This window comes from Triticum dicoccoides, chromosome 7B (genome assembly GCF_002162155.2).
Source record: "Triticum dicoccoides isolate Atlit2015 ecotype Zavitan chromosome 7B, WEW_v2.0, whole genome shotgun sequence".
Lineage (NCBI taxonomy): Eukaryota > Viridiplantae > Streptophyta > Magnoliopsida > Poales > Poaceae > Triticum > Triticum dicoccoides.
This window is the reverse complement of record NC_041393.1, coordinates 289,336,746-289,356,511: the sequence shown is the minus strand read 5'-3', so window position 1 is coordinate 289,356,511 and position 19,766 is coordinate 289,336,746.

Genomic DNA, 19,766 nt, shown 5'->3' with positions numbered 1-19,766 from the left:
GAGCCTCCACAGGCTGCTGCTCATAGAGCCTCCACGGGGTCCTATTCATCCACACCCAACCGGTGGCGTGCGGCGGCCTCCTCGGGGTCCTATTCATCTAGCGGCAATGGCCTACTACCACGGGTTCCTATTCATCCAACACCCCTTGGAATTGTTCATCCACAGCCAACCAACCAGCTTCATTCACCATGTCTCGACTCGTTCTACGTACCGCGTGCACGGTAGCAACAGTCATTGTTCATCGAGAGGCAACCCAACACCGGCTGACTACGTCTCGCCCGGGGCTCGGTCCGCTTCAGTAAGCAGCAGCAGTGATCGGTCGCTCGGGATCAGTTAGCAGCAGCAGCGAAGGACTCGCTCGGGTTCAGTCAGCAGCGAATGAATCGCTCGGGTTCAGTTAATAGCCAAGGGATCGATCGCTCGGGTTCAGTAACGTGCGATTGCCCGGGCTCAGTTAGCCAACACCTCGCACATATGCGCATACACAAGAGAAAAGCGGAAACCTCCATGCATCACTCGGCCCCGACCACCCACCGTAACCGGGAACTCCCCGATATTTTCCTCGCCCTCGCTTCTACCACAATTTTTTGCATCATGGACGGCCCAAATAATGCCATGCAGCTACTCTCCGGCCCGCCCAGGACGAAAACCCCATTTTTGTCATGATTTTTTGTCATAGAAGTAGGAGCCCACCACATCTATGATGATACCGGGTTTTGTCATAATTATCGTCATAGAAGTGTCATAAGCATGACAATTTTTTTTGTTTGGCCCAAAATGTCACGGATATGTCTTTTTTGTAGTGTTGTCTTGCGTTACTTCATCCATCTAGCATGCTGACAAAGTGGGCCCCATGTTAATTTATGCCAACATGGTAGTCAATTATTTTGCCATAGTCACCTATCACACCTTACGGTGCCACATCAACGAATCCACTGGAAACAAATCTAGACTTGTTCGGTTCAACCGCCTCGCTAGGTGTTTGGAGAGGAATTGGTCGGCGCGAGGTGGTTCTATAGGTGGGCAGGTGTCAAAAAACATGGGAAAATGCGGGAAGCAGCTAAATGAGGGAGGGAAGCTTCTACATCCATGGGGGAAGTGGTTGGCCATTGGGTGGTAACAGGAGGCCATCTGGGTGGGCCATAAAGCATACAAAGAGGCATTCTATATCAGCAAGGACCAACTTCCCTACCGCTAGCTCATCTAACAGAACTCTGAAGTTAACTGTGCTGAGGCTGGAGTAGTCATCAGATGGGTGATCAGATGGGAAGTGGACTCGATATTAAATAGTTGGATGGTTCACTATAAAGGTTTAAATAAACCATTACAATGTTCCATCCTATTAGTTGAACCTTGAGGCCTTTGTTTTGTAATTTTCGACATTTTTTGTTTTTTGAACACATGTTAATCGAAGGTCTATCGCATTACTTTACGACATGTTTCTAAAAAAAGTGATATGACCTCTGTCATCCGTCATATTAGTTGAACCTCGAGGTCTTTTGTTTTGTAATTTTTGACATTTTTTGTTTTTTGAAGACATGTTAATCGAAGGTCTATCGCGTTACTTTACGACATGTTTCCCAAAGAAGTGATATGACCTCTGTCAACTTATAAGTCATGTCTGTCAAATTAAACCATGAGGTACCTGTTCTCAAATTAATCTCTAGGCCTTGCAGGTGTGCTGCAATGGGTTAGCGTCAATTGCAAGATGAGCCACCAAGCTAGCAGTGGAGTTGCCAACATGCTCAAAGTGCACGCAACATTGAGTACAAAGAAGCATGCCCAGGAAATTAATGCGTGCTTAGGGAGACCCTTTGCTCAAAGGCAAGTACTCTTTCAGTTATACTGTAACTAGGTGTCGCACGGGATATCAGGACAAGGAGCAAGAAGCGACGGACTGCTGGATATACTATAAGTAGGTGTCGCACGGAGGCCAAGGAATATGGTGAATGCGTGAGGTGGGCCATTATGATGTGTTTCATACTCTTTCAGTTAAAGATGGAGAGATTTGGTTGATTTGATATCGCTGAATAATTTAAAATATTATGAGTGCACACGCTCCACTGCAAGGTTCCTTGCTCCTTCTCGATCATTGGGAATCTATGTTCTTCCACTCTTTTGTTTCAGACATGAGATTTGTTCATCCTTTTGCCAACACGCGGGACATCTAGCATCAAGGTGGACGTGTCATGCAAGAAAATGGAGATAAGTGATACGTATCCAATGCATCTATAATTTTTGATTGTTCCATGTTATCATATTATCTATTTTGGATGTTTTATATGCATTAATATGCTATTTTATATTATTTTTGGGACTAACCTATTAACCTAGAGCCCAGTTACAGTTTCTGTTTTTTGCCTGTTTTAGAGTTTCGCAGAAAAGAATTACCAAACGGAATAAAACTTTCACGATGATCTTTCTTGGACCAGAAGCAAACTAGGAGACTTGGAGATGGAGTCGGAGGAGCTACGAGGCAGCCACAAGGGTGGAGGGCAGGCTCCCTACCCCGTGGGCCCCTCCTGGGTCTCCTGACCTAATTATTTCGCCCATATATACTCTTATACCCCAAAACCATCAGGGCGAGCTATGAAAACACTTTTCCACCGCCTCAACCTTCTGTACCTGTGAGATCCCATCTAGGGGCCTTTTTCGGCGTCCTGCCAGAGGGGCATTCGATCACGGAGGGCTTCTACATCAACACCATTGCCCTTCTGATGAAGCGTGCGTAGTTTACCGCAGACCTACGGGTTCATAGCTAGTAGCTAGATGGCTTGTTCTCTTGTCATGCCCAATATGCGACCCTATCCTAAAGGAACTTGAAGGTCCAACCAAGGAGAGAAGTGCATATTGAAGACGCTTTTGCAAGGTGGATATCATTACATCGTACCATCACATAATAGTTGGGGATACATACAAAAGGCATACAATGCCACATGAGTACAACAACATCATACATAAGAGCAACATCCAACCACGGATGAAACACAAACAGAAACTCCAATGACATCCACCCTGCTAGCCCAGGCTGCCGACCAGGAACCTATTCCCTAAACGAAGAAGAAGCAGAAGAAGAACTCCAAAACAAGAAAGCATCGCTCTCACGTCATGATCATCGCATTACCTGTACCTGCAACTGTTGTTGTAGTAAGATGTGAGCCACGAGGACTCAGCAATCCCATTATCATGGGTATCAAGACTAGCAAAGCTTAGTGGGTATGGAAAATGGAAAAGTAGTGAGGTTGCAGCAGCGACTAAGCAATGTATGGTGGCTAACTTACAAGTACAAGAATGAGATGAGAAGCTACGCGAACGGTTGCAAACTAGTAATGATCAAGAACTGATCTTCAACTATTTACGTTCAAACATAACCCCACCGTGTTCTCTTCTCGACCCACTCGAAAAGAGACCATCACGGTTACACACGTGGTTGGGTATTTTAATTCGAATCTGGTGTCAAGTTCGCTACAACCAGATATTAAAAACTCCCATCTACCACATAACCGTGGGCACGACTTACGAAAGATCAAACCCTGCAAGGGTGTCCCAACTTAGTAGATTACAAGCTCACGATCCGCGGATACAATCCTCCATCGCGGGACATCCGACCAGACTCAGGATCCAGATGCACAAGACATTTCGACAATGGTAAAACAAAACCAGCAAGACCACCCGAATGTGCCGATAAATCCCGATAGGAGCCGCGCATATCTTGTTCTCAGGGCACACCGGATGAGACACGCTATGAGTAAAATTAGCCCTCGAGTTTCCCCGAGGTGGCCCCGCAGGCTTCTCAGTTTGGACCAACACTCAGAGGAGCAATGGCGCGGGGGGGGGGGGGTTAAGAAATACTAGGGGTCCAGAGAAAATCCCCTATTTACGTTTTAGTTGTTATTAGGCAAATGGTAAAACCAAGGTTGGGCCTTGCTGGAGGAGTTTTATTCAAAGCAAACTGTCAAGAGGGCCCCATACCCCTCACCGTGTTAGGGACACAAAATCAAGGAACATAACACCGGTAGACGGAAACTAGGGCAGCAAGAGTGGAACAAAATACCAGGCAAAAGGCCGAGCCTTCCACCCTTTAACAAGTATATAGATGCATTAATTAAAATAAGAGATATTGTGATATCCCAAGATATCCATGTCCCAACATGGAACAACCCGCAACTGCACCTGCAACTAGCAAGGCTATAAGAGGGGTTGAGGAAAGCGGTAACATAGCCAAACAATGGTTTTCTAGGAAGGTTGAAAAAGGTTAGAGGCGGTCATGGCGATTTGGGAGGCTCGATAAACAAGTGGTAGGTAGCGGGGCATAGCGATAGCATTGAGACAACTAGCATAGCAATGATAGTCGTGAGATCTAGGGTAAGGGTCATCTTGCCTGAATTCCCTCTATGAAGAATATCGAGTCCATGAAGAAGATGAACGAGCGAAGACGAACCAAGCATAGTCGAACGAATCCTCACGATCGCAACGAAACAGGAACTATCCAGAAGGAGCACAATCGGAAAGAAGCAAACAACAAGGTAAACACACAACACATAAACATGGCATGATGCACAACCAAGTATGATGCATGACAAGGCTACATGATGCTACTCATGGAAAGAGATGATGCATACAAGATCAACACATCAAAGGAAGTTTAAATGAGGTTGGAAACAACATATAACAATTCCGGTAAGTCCTCATATGCAAATTTCAAAATTTATCCAGATCTTAATAAACCTTATGTTAGAGTTGTTAAACAGCAAGTTAAGATGCACGAAGATGATCTACGTGAAAATATGGTCAAGTTACACATAAAGTTCATTTAATTCGGAGCTACGGCCTAGAAGATATGAGCAAAACAAGTTAAACATGGCATTGATGCAAAATGCATTCAAACATCAAGAAAACACACTCAAAGCATGTATTAAACAAGATAATATGAAACTACATGCAATTCTAAGAAATTTTCATATAGAGCATGCTCAAAATAGAGCAACGGTGCAACACATACACTCCAAACAAGATATAACAACAATCTGCCCAAAATAGCAACTAGGCACTTTGCAATCATCAAACCAACATGCTACATAAATCATATGAGGACAAACTTGACATGTGCTTCAATTAAAGATAACATACTTCAAATATCATTAAGGTTCAGGTTCATAGGCATCAAGATTAAACCAATATGATCAATGCAAAATGCAGCTTTATAACACAGGAGCATATACATGAGCAGAGTTAATATGATGGCATGTTGGAGGCATGAAACAAAGACGATACATCACTATACATAGCAACCAATGGAATTGCATCATCGTACACACAACAAAGAGCAAATAACATCAAGGAATCATATGCATATGGCTCATGGATTAGTAGGAACCAACAAGACAAGATTGAATGTTGAAACAGTTTCAGCAAGTGTAAAACAAGAACATTATGATAGCATGTTTGAAAGCATGGAACAGAGGCATATAAAGTCCAAAATTATCAAACATGGCATGCGAACAAAGTGATCATAGCATACTTCAAAACATATGACTGGAGTATCTCCAAAAGTGGCATGGATCAATTAATAACAAGCTCACAACATGGCATCTTGAATTTAACAGAAAACTAGAACATTATATAGGCATGTTCATGGCAGTTAAAACATATGCTACAGGACATATAAGACGCATTAAAAGGCGTGGCATGTTAGAGAATAACAAGTACATCAAAACATGTCACTAATCATCTCCATATTATGCATGGATTAATTGGTAGCATCAAGCAAACATAGCAACATGATATGACAGATTCAGACTAGGCAGAACATTAATAGCAAGTAGCCCACTTCACAACCTTGTTTCAGTCACCACAGAGCATATAAAAATACCTGGATTGCACCACTATAAATATGGCATGATTGGGCTCCTAAAGCATGTAGACATAATGCTCAAAACAAAATCGCACAAAAAGATATAAAAATTACAAAATGACAAGTTATAACAATTTTCAGCAGTTAACAGCAACATGCACTTTTGCAACAGGGATTAAGATATCTACATGAACTCAAACAATCAAGCTAATGAGATCAGCATCTAGAGCACGAAGAGCAGAACATGCCCATATCAAGATCATCATCATAGGATCAACAGAGACAAAGTTACAACACCCACAAAATGCATACATGATGTTAACATGCAGCAGTTTTCAGTAGTTTATATCACTTAGCAATTTTGCAACAAATATTAAGACATCAAGATGAACAGTAACATGAATGCAAATACAACCCTCAAGAAGATCATCAAGATATGAACATTTTGACATATCATACACGCAAAATGGATCAAAATGCACAAAGTTATGATCATGGCAAGATGCACACATAATATTTAAAACGCCAGGGACTTGGTGAAAAAATCACCTCGTGAAACTTGGGATGAGGAGGTCCCAGGACGAGAGATCCGGGACAGCGGGGGCGTTTGGTCTGCAGGGTTGGTGGATCTGATTGAACCCTGGCCGGATCTCGCCGGAGACGGCGACGGTGACTGGACGCGATGGCGGCGGAGGCCGACGACGAGGGGGGAAGTGGTGGCGGCACGACGCATGGTGGAGGCTGGCCGGATGCGGATCGGCGATGCCCGATGATGCGGCGGCGGGGGGAGCAGGGCCCGACGAGGCTCGGGAGGAGCTCGGGCGGAGGGGTGTCGGCAACGGGCGGCGGTGAGGCGAGGTCAGTGTGGGCGGCGGCGCGCGGCGATGGTTTGCTAGCGGGAGGCGAGGTCCGGCGCAGCAGCGGTGGCTGCAGAGAAGAGCGGCGCAGGGACACGGGCGGCTCGGGACATGTTGCAGGCTCGCGAGGGAGGGGCGGACGGGCTGCGTGGGCCCGCTGTGGGCTTCGGCGGGCCGCGGTGGTGGGAGGCGCGGGGAGGACAAGTAGCAGCGCGGGAGTGGCTGCAGGCGGCGACACGGGCATGTTCGATGGCGGGCGGACACGTTCAGCGGCTGAGAGCGAGAGAGGCTAGGGTTTTGATCCGAAAAATGGAGGGGGGGGGACGTTTATAGAGGTAGAGGGAGTTAGGAGAGTCCAAATGAGGTGCAGTTTTCGCCCACATGATAGTGATCCAACGGCGAAGGACATGGAGGTGGTTTAGATGGGCTAGGTGAGCTGTGTGGAGGGGTGCTGGGCTGCGAAGAGGAAGTGGTCGGACGGTTAATGTGGTTAACTGTTAGGGCATCAAACGACGTCCAAATGGAACGAAATTTGACAGGCGGTCTACCGGTGATGTACCCAGACCACTCGTCAACTCTCGGCCCATTACGAGAACATTTTTCTGCGGCTCACAAAACAAGATCTGGGAGGTGTGACGGGCACGTGCGAGTGTGTCTGTGCTCAGAACAGACAACAGAGAGAACTGGGAGGATCCAGACGGATGCAAGTTTTGAAAAACATGCAGATGAAATGCACATGATGACATGGCAAGATGCAACACGCAAGAAAATGACAAGGCAATGACAGCGAATAACTGGAAGACACCTGGCGCATTGGTCTCGGTGCGTTACATCTCTCTCTTTGATTCTCAATATCATGTTCTCCTCGATGTTTTTGGAGACCTATTCCATGTAATATTCTTTTTCCAGTGTGTTTGCCGAGATCCAATGAATTGTGGATTTATGATCAGATTATCTATGAATATTATTTGAATCTTCTCTGAATTCTTTTATACATGATTTGATATCTTTGCAAGTCTCTTTGAATTATCGATTTAGTTTGGCCTCCTAGATTGTTTTTTCTTGCAACCGGAGAAGTGCTTAGCTTTGGGTCCAATCTTGCAGTGTCCTTTCCCAGTGATAGTAGGGGCAGCAAGGCACGTATTGTATTGTTGCCATTGAGGATAAAAAGATGGGGTTTTCATCATATTGCTTGAGTTAATTCCTCTACATCATGTCATCTCACTTAATGCGTTACTCCATTCTTTATGAACTTAATACTCTAGATGCATGTTGGATAGCGGTTGATGTGTGGAGTAATAGTAGTAGATGCAGAATCTTTTCAGTCCACTTGAGAAGGACGTGATACCTATGTTCATGATCATTGCCTTAGATATCGTCATAATTATGCGCTCTTCTATCAATTGCTTGGCAGTAATTTGTTCACCCACCGTATTATTTGCTATCTTGAGAGAAGCCACTAGTGAAACCTATGGCCCCTGATATCTTTTCCATCATATAAGTTCTATTTTCCATCATACAAGTTCTCTTTTCCATCTTATTAGTTTCCGATCTAATATTTTGCAATCTTTTACTTTCCAATCTATAAGCCAAAAATACCAAGAATATTTACTTTACTATTTATCTATCTCTATCACATCTCACTTTTGCAAGTAACCATGAAGGGATTTGTCGGTGTTCTGGGAATGGGGGTACCCAGACTTGACTGCCTCCAGCCTGCGGCGTGGCTCAAGGAGTGGCCCAGTACAGCCCATCTTCATCGACGCAAGCTCAAGACCCTCGTGAGGGGCCAAGCCTCGCGGGGCGGATGACAGAAAGCTTCCTCAGGCATAGCCTCGTCAGGCTGGCTCGCGAGGAGGCGGAGAGATCAAGGCAGGGTACCTCACGAGGTGCCCGTGACGTAAGCCATGACGACCGAAGCCAGGCGGGCGCCAGGCGGGCACCGGCCTGCGCAGAGTCCTTGTTTCCTCTTTGGTGCAAAGGCGGCAAGCGCAAGCGAGAGTATCAAGCAAAGGCAACCATTTCGGTGCAACAAGACCAAGACCAGCAGAACATCAGGATGGAGGTCATCATGGAGCCCAAGCCGGAGTCACCGTCAGAGTCCTTGGCAGGAGAGGACCGACTTTAGCCAGGATAAGTGTACTAGATGTTCCCCTTCAAAATGGCCAATTGTTGGCGCCCTTCCCGCTCAATATTTGGGAAGAGGACCAAGGCCTCTCTCTATAAATAGGACTGGCCACTCTCAAGGCAGGGGACGACATTGGATCATCTCATCCGAAGATCGACCAATCGAACCTTAGCCAGAACCACCAACACAAGAACTCCTCCCCTCACGAGGCAGTTCTTCCCTTGTATTGTTCATCATCAGCCCTTGAGGCCATCCACCACGCCACAAACTAGAGTAGGGTATTACACCACAATGGTGGCCCGAACTAATATAAACTTCCTGTCCCTTGTGTTGTTCTTCGTGTAGTTTAGATACTTGCAAGACGACGAGACTTGAGTAGGTAGGAGGTGAGATCTCCATGCACACCCCAGAGTTCGAACCTTGAGGGACTGCCGGAACCCAAAATCCGACATTTGGCGTGCCAGGTAGGGGTGCGCCGGAATCCGGCTTTCGCCGCCTTGTGTTTCGCCGTCCGTTGCATCCATGTCAGTTGCTCGTCGAGCACGCGCCGAGCGCTGGGCCGCTCTCGCCACTTGCGTCGCCCAGACGGCCCCCGTCGGCGGATGCCCCCGCCGTTCCCCGTCGCCTGCCGTCAGCGCGCCCACCGGCTCGGCGGGGAACGAGCAGCAGGCGTCGTCCCTGCATCCTTCCGGGCGGCGAGAAGGCCGCACCGCCACCCCGTCGCTGACTCTGGCCGGTTCCTCGTCCCACGCCCGTCGCGCTCTGGCGGACGCGCACGCCGCGCTGCTCCTGGTGTGGGAGCTCCTGCACTACCGTCCCGTCGACGACCTCTACGACGAGTGGCTCGCCCGCATCACCGAGCTCGTCAGCGCCGCTGGGGTCTCCCCTGCGCCATCCCTCTCACTGCACCGCGCCCCACCCTGCGCGGGCAATGAAGCTCCGGGGGCGCCTCAGCCGCCTCCCCCTCAAGAAGGTGCCTTGGCCCCAAGGCGCGTGGCCCCTGGACGGGACCCGCTTCGTCCGGCGCCAGCACAGCAAGAGAAGAGCTGCCAGCACAGCAAAAGAAGAGCTGCCAATAGATCCCTCGTCCCCAAGAAGCTGCCCGTGTGATCCCCGCACCGGCCCATCATGACCGCGCTCCTGCTCCAGCATGTCAAGACCCCGCGCTGCTCCTGGCGGCAGCGCACAGAGACTTCCAAGATCAAGCTCTCCGTCGCCAAAGGCCTCCCGTGGCCACTGCAGGATGCCGTGCCTTCACCACCCAGCTGCGCAGCGTGGCCTGGCCGGGAAAGTTCAAGCCAGATATACCCCCGCGCTATGATGGCACGGCTAACCCTGCGGAGTTCCTCCAGCTCTATGAGCTGGGCATTGACGCCACCAACGGGGACGAGAAGGTCATGGCGAACTGGTTTCCTACGGCGTTCAAGGACGGTGCCCGCACCTGGCTCCTGAACCTGGCTCCCGGCACGATTTCCTCCTGGGACAAGATGCGCACCCGCTTTATCGCCAACTTCCAAGGCACCCGCGACTGGCCCCTGGCCATGAGAGACTTGCACCGCATCAAGCAGCAGCCAGGAGAAACCCTGCAGAAGTTCATCCAGCATTTCAACAACGCTCGCCTCAAGATCCCCAGGGTGTCTGAGGAGGCCATCATATCAGCCTTCTCCGACGGCGTGCGTGACGTCAAGATGAAAGAGGAGCTTGTGATCCATGAAGACCTGTGCACCTCCCTGGAGCTGTTCAATTTGGCGACCAAGTGTGCCAGGGCTGAGGAAGGACGCCTTTCCCTCCTTGAACTGCCGGCTGCCGACCCAGAGGAGTAGAAGCCCAAGGTCAAGGACGTGAAGCGCAAGGGGGCTGCCGTGCTTGCAGCAGAGCCGGATACCAAGCGAGGAAGGGATCAGCCTAAGTCATCCAAGGGCAGCCGGTACTGCGTGTACCATGACCTCCACACCCACAACACCAATGAATGCCAAGAGCTCAGGGCCGTGCGAGACGTGCGTGCCGGACGATGCCCCGAGCGCAGCGACCGGGCTATGTCCAAGGAGGAGGAAGAAGTGGAGGACGATGGGAAGACTGTGGCCCTCGCCAAGGGTGGCGTGACCGACCTCGCGAGGACCGCTGACGGGACCAGCCTCGCGAGGGAGGTTGGAGGGATCAGCCTTGCAAGGATCGCCCACAAGGAAATGCAGGCCTCCCTCCTCTTCCACCACAGCCGAGGAGGAATGAAGACCCCCATCAGGACGAGGGGGCTGGGGGCTTCCAGGAGCCGTGCGCGATCGCTTGTATCTTGGGCGGCGCTCACGCCCCGGCCTCTCAGCGCATCTTCAAGCAGTTTGCTCGCGAGGTGAATGCAGTCCTCCCCAAGCTTGAAGCCACACGCCCTCTCAGGTGGTCAGCGGATCAGCTCAAGTGCACGGCCACAGCCGGAGTCCTCCCGATGCTTTGCTCCCCAATCATCAACAATGTGCAAGTCACCAGGACCCTCATCGATGGTGGAGCAGGGCTCAATGTCCTGTCCGTTGAGACATTCAACAATCTCCAAGTGCCATACAATCAGCTTCAGCCAACCAAGCCTTTCTCAGGAGTCACCAACAGTTCCACTATCCCGATAGGGCAGGTCTGCCTTCCTGTTACCTTCGGGAAGCGCGACAACTACCATACCGAGTTCATCGACTTCGACATCGTGCACATCTTCCTGCCGTACAATGCCATCCTCGGGTACCCGGCTCTAGCCAAGTTCATGGCAGTGACTCATCACGGCTACGATGTCCTCAAGATGCCAGGAAGCGGTGGAGTCATCACGGTGCCTTGTGAGGAGAGGGATGTTGTGTGTTCTCTGGAGCATGCTTTTCAGGTCACGTCAATCGAAGACCCGGATCACAAGAGTGGAAGGCTCCCCGAGGCAGTCCCTAAGAATAAGAAGACATCACCTGGTCCGAACCCTCGGGAGGCAGGCCCCTCAGGATCTGTGCCCATTCAAGGGGCGCCTCCTTCTGTCGCATAGGAAGGCATGACCGGCGCCCTCCTCAGGAAGGGCTCGGGGGCTCTCTCCTGGAGGGCCATCGACTTTGCCAAGATCACGAGGGAGGCGCTCGGGCACCACTTGGAGGCATGTTTCAAAGCATGTTTCCCTCAGGAAGGAGCAAGGCAAGGAGGGCCAAACCCTCAGGAGTTCGTCAGCGAGATCATTCAGGAGCTGCAGGAGTCAAGAGTCATGAGTGGCAGCCGCCGCTTACCCGCCGTAGCTCCCCATCCGGGCGAGGATGGTGGGCTGCGCATCTGCATCGACATACCAGGACTCAACCGAGCCGCCTCTCAGGAGCGCCTCTGGCCCTCACACATAGGACGCTGCGAAGGTCCACCCCACAGCTATGTTCGCATGCCTTACGGCTTGCCGAACGTGGCTGCTGTGTGTTAGCGCCTCATGAGGAGCATCCTGGAGGCTCAAGAGATCAGGCATTCCATAGTCCTGGCGGAGATGGAGATGGTCCGCGAGGAGCCGCCAGCGCCTCCGGAGCCTCCCGAGGCTCCTGGGCCTGGGGGCTCGTTAAGATCGGCTTGCGCAGCGCATGCCGTCCGCTACTTCAACATCCCTTCAACTTCAACATCATCAGGTGACATCCTTCGAGCTTCATTTTCAGCTGGGACCGCTCCCCGGGCTGCATCATTCCCAGGCCGCGTGGGTCCGTCCCTGCGGCATGTATCCCTTTTGTTCATCTTTTTAGCTTACTTTGTTGGGGGCGCCCCTCGGGCTGCATTATCCCCAAGTCGCTCGGGCCCGACCCAGCGGTGTTCACCTTTTCCTACATCTATCTAAATTGATTTGCTCCTTCATGCTTAACATGCTTGACCTAATCGCCCGCTCGATTAACACCATCTTATGGAGCTGCTCCCTAACGGCACGACACTTGCGCATGGGTCCGTCCCTACAACATTGATAAACCTGAGTGGCAGAGCTTTGGCCGCGGCAGCCCCACAAGGCGCCACCTCACCAAGCCCTCAGTGCCCTCATCACCCTTCCAGAGCAACCAGCAGCTGGCTGGCAATTGTAATGGCAACTCTCGTTTTCCTTGTGGTGAGCTCGCAGGATATCTTTGAGGAGCAACATCGGGGGAGGCCTTCTGTAACGCCCCGGATTCGATGCGCCAGGTGTCTGCCAGTTATTCGCCGTAGTTGCAATGTCATTTGCTTGCATGTTGCATTTTGCCATGTCATCATCTGCATTTCATCTGCATGTTTTTCAAACCTTGCATCCGTTCGGGTTCTCTCGGTTCTCTCCGTTGTCCGTTCGGAGTCTAGACCACACTCGCACGCGCCCGCGGCACCTCCGAAATATTATTTTATAAGTGGCATAAAAATGTTCTCGGAATGGGTTGCAACTTGTCGTGCGGTCTTATTATAGTGTAGACAGAGCGCCTGCCAAGTTTCATCGCATTCGGAGTTCGTTTGACTGCCCAACCGTTATATATATATAACCGCGATATAGTCGGTATATTCGTCGGATGTTTCGGTCTTCGAGACTGCCGCCGGGCCTCACCTCTCTTCTCTCCCCTCAGTCCAGACCCTCTTTTCACAGCCCACCTAGGCCTGCCTAACCCCCTTCGCGGTCAGATCCGTCGGATCATGATCGGAGGCTCCGAAACGGACTCAAACCACCCAACCCTAGTCCCCTTTTGCTATATATAGACCCCACCTTCCATATTTGGGCATTTCCTAGGCTAAACCTAGCCCCTAGCCTCCTCCCACCTCCAGCCGGCGCATCTTCCTCGTTTTCTATGCCGCACAGCTCCCCCGCTGCCACTTGTCGCCGCCCCACTCGCCAGCGCCGTCGCCTGCCGTCGCCCGCGGCCTATCAAAGCGCGACACGTCGCCCCGGCCTACTCCCTCCGCCGCCAGCCCTCCAGGGCCCAAATCCGGCCCGTCGCTGAGCCAAAACGGGCCCCGCCAGCCCGTGCTCCTCCCACCTGCGCCCGAGCGCTACCCGACCACCCGCTCGGTCGCCTCCTCCCGCCGGAGCCCCGCCTCCTCGTCGTCGCCGCCTCGCGGGACCCTGCCAGAGTCGCCGCCGCAGAGCCTCCCGTTGCCCCTCGCGCCTCCGCTCGCCTGCCCGCCGCCTTCCCGCGCTGTGGCGTCGTCCCGCGCCGAGCCCCGTCAGACCCGCGTCGTCCCGTCGTCACCTCGCCGGAGCAGGAGCTCCTTCGCCTCCTCGCCACCCCATCGCCGGTGGACCTCGCCGTTGCCGGGAACGGAGTCGCCGTGTCCAGATCTGCTCGGATCCGGCCAGAGACGCCACCCCCATGGCCTCCTCCGCCCTCGCCGGCCCCTGCCGGAGCCAGCCGCCGCCGTCCTGGTCAGGGTCGAGCGGAGGAGCCGCTCGACCCAACCGGCCGCTCGCGTCGCCCGCGTGGGCTGCGCCCTCCCGAGTGGGCCGGCCTCGTCCGCAGTGAGGCCCAGCCCAGCCCAGCTCGCCAGCCGGCCTCACCACCTCTCCTTCCTCAATGGGCCGAAGCCAACTAGGTGAGCCTCTGACCGGCCCTATCCCTCGCCCTGCGCGGTATTTAGGTAAATCGGCCTCACCACCTCTCCTTCCTCAATGGGCCGAAGCCCACTAGGTGAGCCTATGACCGGCCCTATCCATCGCCCTCTGCGGTATTTAGTTAAATCGCGCTCACCTGTTTTTTTCCTGAAATCTGCTAAGTCCCAGATTTGTGTAATTATCATGCCATGTTCATCGCATCGTATCTCTGCATCCGTAGCTCCGTTTCGTGCGTGTAATATGTCAGATTGTTCGTATCAACGAGTACATCATTTCATTCCATTGCATCATATTCATTTGAGCTCATGTTGATGCCTGAATCATCGTTGTAAGGGTGCTTCATAATGTTTTCTGCTGTCTGTTAATAGAACGAGCTCTTTTGTCATTTTTGCCATGATTGAGGTGTGCATCCTATGAGGTTGATGTCTAAATGTGTTTTGAACTATGCCATGCCATCTTTACAGGGGTACTTACCATGTATTTTCGTGATCAATGTGGTGATTAGCACAAGCATGCAAACTAGGCATCGTGATGTTGCTGATTTTAGTCCCTGTTCTGCTGTTATTTTGATGATATGTAAACTTGATGCTACAGAGAGATCCATGCATATTTAGAGATACTTCAGTAAGGGTGTTTTGAACATATGGTGTTTGTCTATCCATACCTGCCCTTGGTTGCAATTATGGAGTAGTCTAGCATGTCATTTTCGTGCTCTACTTTTGCTTCAAAATGTTTCCTGGCAGATTGTTTACATGTTATTCAATTTTGCCAAGGTTGCTATAGTTGATCCTTGCTTGCTATGGACTTGTTCTTGGCTTGGTTTGTTTCATAAACATGTCTTCTTGATGATGCTATGCTTATCTTGTCATGCAATGACTTGTGGTGAGTGAATCAAGCTTGTTAAGTAGTGTACTTGCTGTTGCTGTTTTGATAGGCTGAATCTGTTATTTCATGATGCGATGTAAACCTGCTCCGACAAATCATTCTGTGCATAATATGGAGATGATCAATAAATATGTTTTGTTCTACATGTCATCCTCTAACCATACATGCCCCTGGTTGCATTTATAGCTTGCTGTAGATTGTTCATATCTTGCTCCAAAGTTGCTTCATAATGTTGTTGTCAGCCTGTTAACATTAAGTTCAGTTGTTTCCATGATTGTTGCTAGTGTTCCATGCACCCTATGGACTTGCTATTGCCATGCTTAGCTCGACAAATATGTCTTCTTACTGTTGCTTGCCTTGCCATGCCATGTAATGCTCTGTAGTGAGTTGCACAAGCTCATCTACATGCCTTCGTATCATTGTTTCTGCCATGTTTGAATCTGTAATATAACTTGCCATGTTTACATGGGTGCCATCATATTTTCTGATCCTTTTGGCTTATGGTCAGTAAGGGACTTTTGATCTATGAAATTAGTAGATTCATGCCATATCTTTGTTTGCCATGATAAGTTCCTGTAACATGTTGTTTGATAGCTCTAAACATTGCAACCTGATGTTATTTTCCGTAAAGTCTGAATTGTTATTACTTGCAATCTTACCATGTGTGTTTGAGCATGTTCTAGTGATTTCTGGAGATAGCTCAGTGTTCATGTTTTGTTATGCTTTACCTGTACATCATGCCCATGCCTTTTGTTATTATGTTGAGGTGCTGTAGCATGTTGTTTTGATGCTTGCAATATGCCTAGTTGCTGTTTTGGACAGCTTGTCCTTTAAACTTGTTTCATGTGGGTGTGTTGAACCGTTGCTCCGTTTTGGGTGTGATCTATGTGAAACTTGCTTAGATTTGCATGTAGCTTCATATTATCACGTTGCATCCTTGTTTTGAGGTGTTTGCTTGATGTTTGTATGCATTTTGCATCAATGCCATGTTTAACTTGTTTTGCTCATATCTTCTAGGCCGTAGCTCCGAATTAAATGAACTTTATATGTAACTTGACTAGAATCTCGGGTAGATCATCTTGTTGCATCTTAACTTGCTGCTTAACAACTTGAACATAAGGTTTATTCAGATCTGGACCAATTTCGAAATATGCATAGAAGGACTTACCGGAATTGTTATATGTTGATCCCGACCTCATTTAAACTTGCCTTGATGTGTTGCTCTCGTTTGCATCATCTCTTGCCATGAGTAGCTTCATGTAGCTTTGCCATGCATAGTGCTTGTTTGTGCATCATGCCTTGTTCATGTGTGGTGTGTTTACTATGTTGTGTGCTTCTTTTCGATAGTTCCTGTTTCGTTGCGATCGTGAGGATTCGTTCGTCTATGCTTGGTTCGTCTTCGTGGCTTCATCCGTTCGTCTTCTTCATGGACTCGTTCTTCTTCCTTGCGGGATTTCAGGCAAGATGACCGCTACCCTGGATCTCACTACTATCATTGCTATGCTAGTTGTTTCGTTCTATCGCTTTGCTGTGCTACCTATCACCTGTTTATCAAGCCTCCCATATTGCCATGAACCTCTAACCTTTGACACCTTTCCTATGCAAACCGTTGTTTGCCTATGTTACCGCTTTTGCTCAGCCCCTCTTATAGCGTTGTTAGTTGCAGGTGAAGTTGAAGATTTCTCCATGGTGGACATGATTTTGTTGGGATATCACAATATCTCTTATATTATTAATGCATCTATATACTTGGTAAAGGGTGGAAGACTCAGCCTTATGCCTGGTGTTTTGGTCCACTCTTACTGCCCTAGTTTCCGTCATACCGGTGTTATGTTCCCGGATTTTGCGTTCCTTACGCGGTCGGGTGATTTATGGGACCCCCTTGACAGTTCGCTTTGAATAAAACTCCTCCAGCAAGGCCCAACCTTGGTTTTACCATTTGCCTCACCACCACCTACTTTTCCCTTGGGAGTCGCGCTCTCGAGGGTCATCTTTATTATAGCCCCCCCCCCGGGCCAGTGCTTGTCTAAGTGTTGGTCCGAACTAGAGCCCTTTGCAGCGCCCCCTCAGGGAAACTTGAGGTCTGGTTTTAGTTGTACAGATTGCTCATCCGGTGTTGCCCTGAGAACGAGATATGTGCAGCTCCTATCAGGATTGTCGGCGCATCAGGTGGCTTTGCTGGTCTTGTTTTACCATTGTCAAAATGTCTTGTAAACCGGGATTCCGAGTCTGATCGGGTCTTCCTGGGAGAAGGTATATCCTTCGTTGATCACGAGAGCTTATCATGGGCTAAGTTGGGACACCCCTGCAGGGTATAATCTTTCGAAAGTCGTGCCTGCGGTTATAGGCAGATGGGAATTTGTTAATGTCCGGTTGTAGATAACTTGACACCAGATCCGAATTAACACGCATCAACCGTGTGCGTAGCCGTGATGGTCTCTTCTCGGCGGAGTCCGGGAAGTGAACACGGTTTCTGGGTTATGTTTAACGTAAGTAGGAGTTCAGGATCACTTCTTGATCATTGCTAGCTTCATGACCGTTCCGCTTGTTCTCTTCTCGCTCTTATTTGCGTATGTTAGCCACCATTTATGCTTAGTCGCTGCTGCAACCTCACCACTTACCCCTTCCTTTCCCATTTAAGCTTTGCTAGTCTTGATACCCATGGTAATGGGATTGCTGAGTCCTCGTGGCTCATAGATTACTACAACACCAGTTGTAGGTAGAGGTTATGCGATGATCATGACACGAGAGCGATGCTTGCTTGCGTTGACTTCTTCTTCTGCTTCTTCGATCAGGGGATAGGTTCCAGGTCGGCAGCCTGGGCTAGTAGGGTGGATGTCGTTTGAGTTTCTGTTTGTGATTCATCTGTAGTCGGATGATGCTCTTATGTGTTGTGATGTTGTATCTGTGTGGCATTGTATGCCTTATGTATGTATCCCCATCTATTATGTAATGTTGATGTAATGATATCCACCTTGCAAAGCGTTTCAATATGCGAGTCTATCCTTGGTGGGACCTTCGAGTTCCTTTTGGATAGGGTCGCATATTGGGTGTGACACCTTCACAGCGTCTCCTTCCCTCTCGACCGCGTGAACCGCTTGCACGTTAAAGGGGGGGCGCCTGAGCATCACGACTCACGGGCTCTTACTGGCTCTCCAGCCCTCACATCCTGGCCTTGTGATGTAGGGCAAAACCCTAGTTGGACGATCTTTCACGTTTGGAGAGGATCCTACGGAGATTCATGAAGAACACACGAAAGCACAAAGGGGAAAACATGGGGAGAACGAGAGAGAATCACGAAATCGACATAGAATCAATCACACGAGTGCTAGATCACCGAACACAAAGAGATACATATGATCCAGAATCAACAAAGGTAAGGATACAAAGGCACCGGTCTTCTCCTCACGGAGGTCTTGATGGTCTTCCCTAGATAGGGGTCTTGAATCCGCTCGGGGGATCTTCTCCGAAGAGGTCCTGAACTCCGAGGAGAAGTATCCAAGTGGATGAGCAAAGGCTCTCACACAAATATGAGCTAATCCAATGCTAACCCTAAAACGTACGGGATCAATGAGTATATATAGTCTAAGGGGCGAAAGGGTACACAGGCCTCGGCCCAAGTGGCTGCGCGCAGGCAGGGCCGGAAGTTCCGGGCCAGGACGGAAGTTCCGGGCGCCGGAGGTTCCGGGCAGGGTCCGGCCTAAGCCAAAAGTTCGCACAGGTGAGGCCGGGCTGGCTTCCGAGGCCCGGAAGTTCCGGGAAGGGCCGGAGGTTCCGGGGGTCGGAAGTTCCGGGCCAGGTTCCGGCCAGGTTCCGGGCTAAGCAGAAAGTTGGCATGCCCGGGGTGGTCGATGTCGGAGGAGGCCGGAAGTTCCGGGCAGGCCGGAAGTTCCTGGGGGTCCGGGCTGAGCAGAGAGTTGACGCCTGTTGCTTCTTCTTCGGCGATGTACCTGATCACACACAGAGTTTCCGTCTGAGGTAGTAGCCATGTCTCTTGAGTAGAAAAAGGTATTTTGGAGAGGAGCGAGTTCACCTTATCTTCGATAGCCTTAGAGCGGGCTCGAGTCATGGGTCCACGTGGTGTTGAAGGAGATGTAGATGCGTCCATGAGGATGATAGAAGGATGCTCCGCATCATCTCCCCTCCCTTGGGAAAGATCCGACCTCAGATCAAAATCTTCATCACCATGGAAAGGCGAGAGGTCTTTGACGTTGAAGATGTCGCTCAAGGTGTACTTGTCTCGTGGGAGTTCAATCTTGTAGGCGTTGTCGTTGTAGCGTGCTAGAACCTTGAAGGGTCCGTCGGCTCGAGGGAGAAGCTTGGACTTGTGTTCGTTGGGGAAGCGGTCCTTGCGAAGGTGTAGCCACATGAGATCACCAATGTTGAAGACCATGGGTTGCTTGTTGACGTCGAGCTTGGTCGCTAGTCGTTGTACTTGGCGCTCGATGGTGTGTCTTGTATCCTCATGCATCTTCTTGATGTAGCTTGCCCGTGCACTCGCAT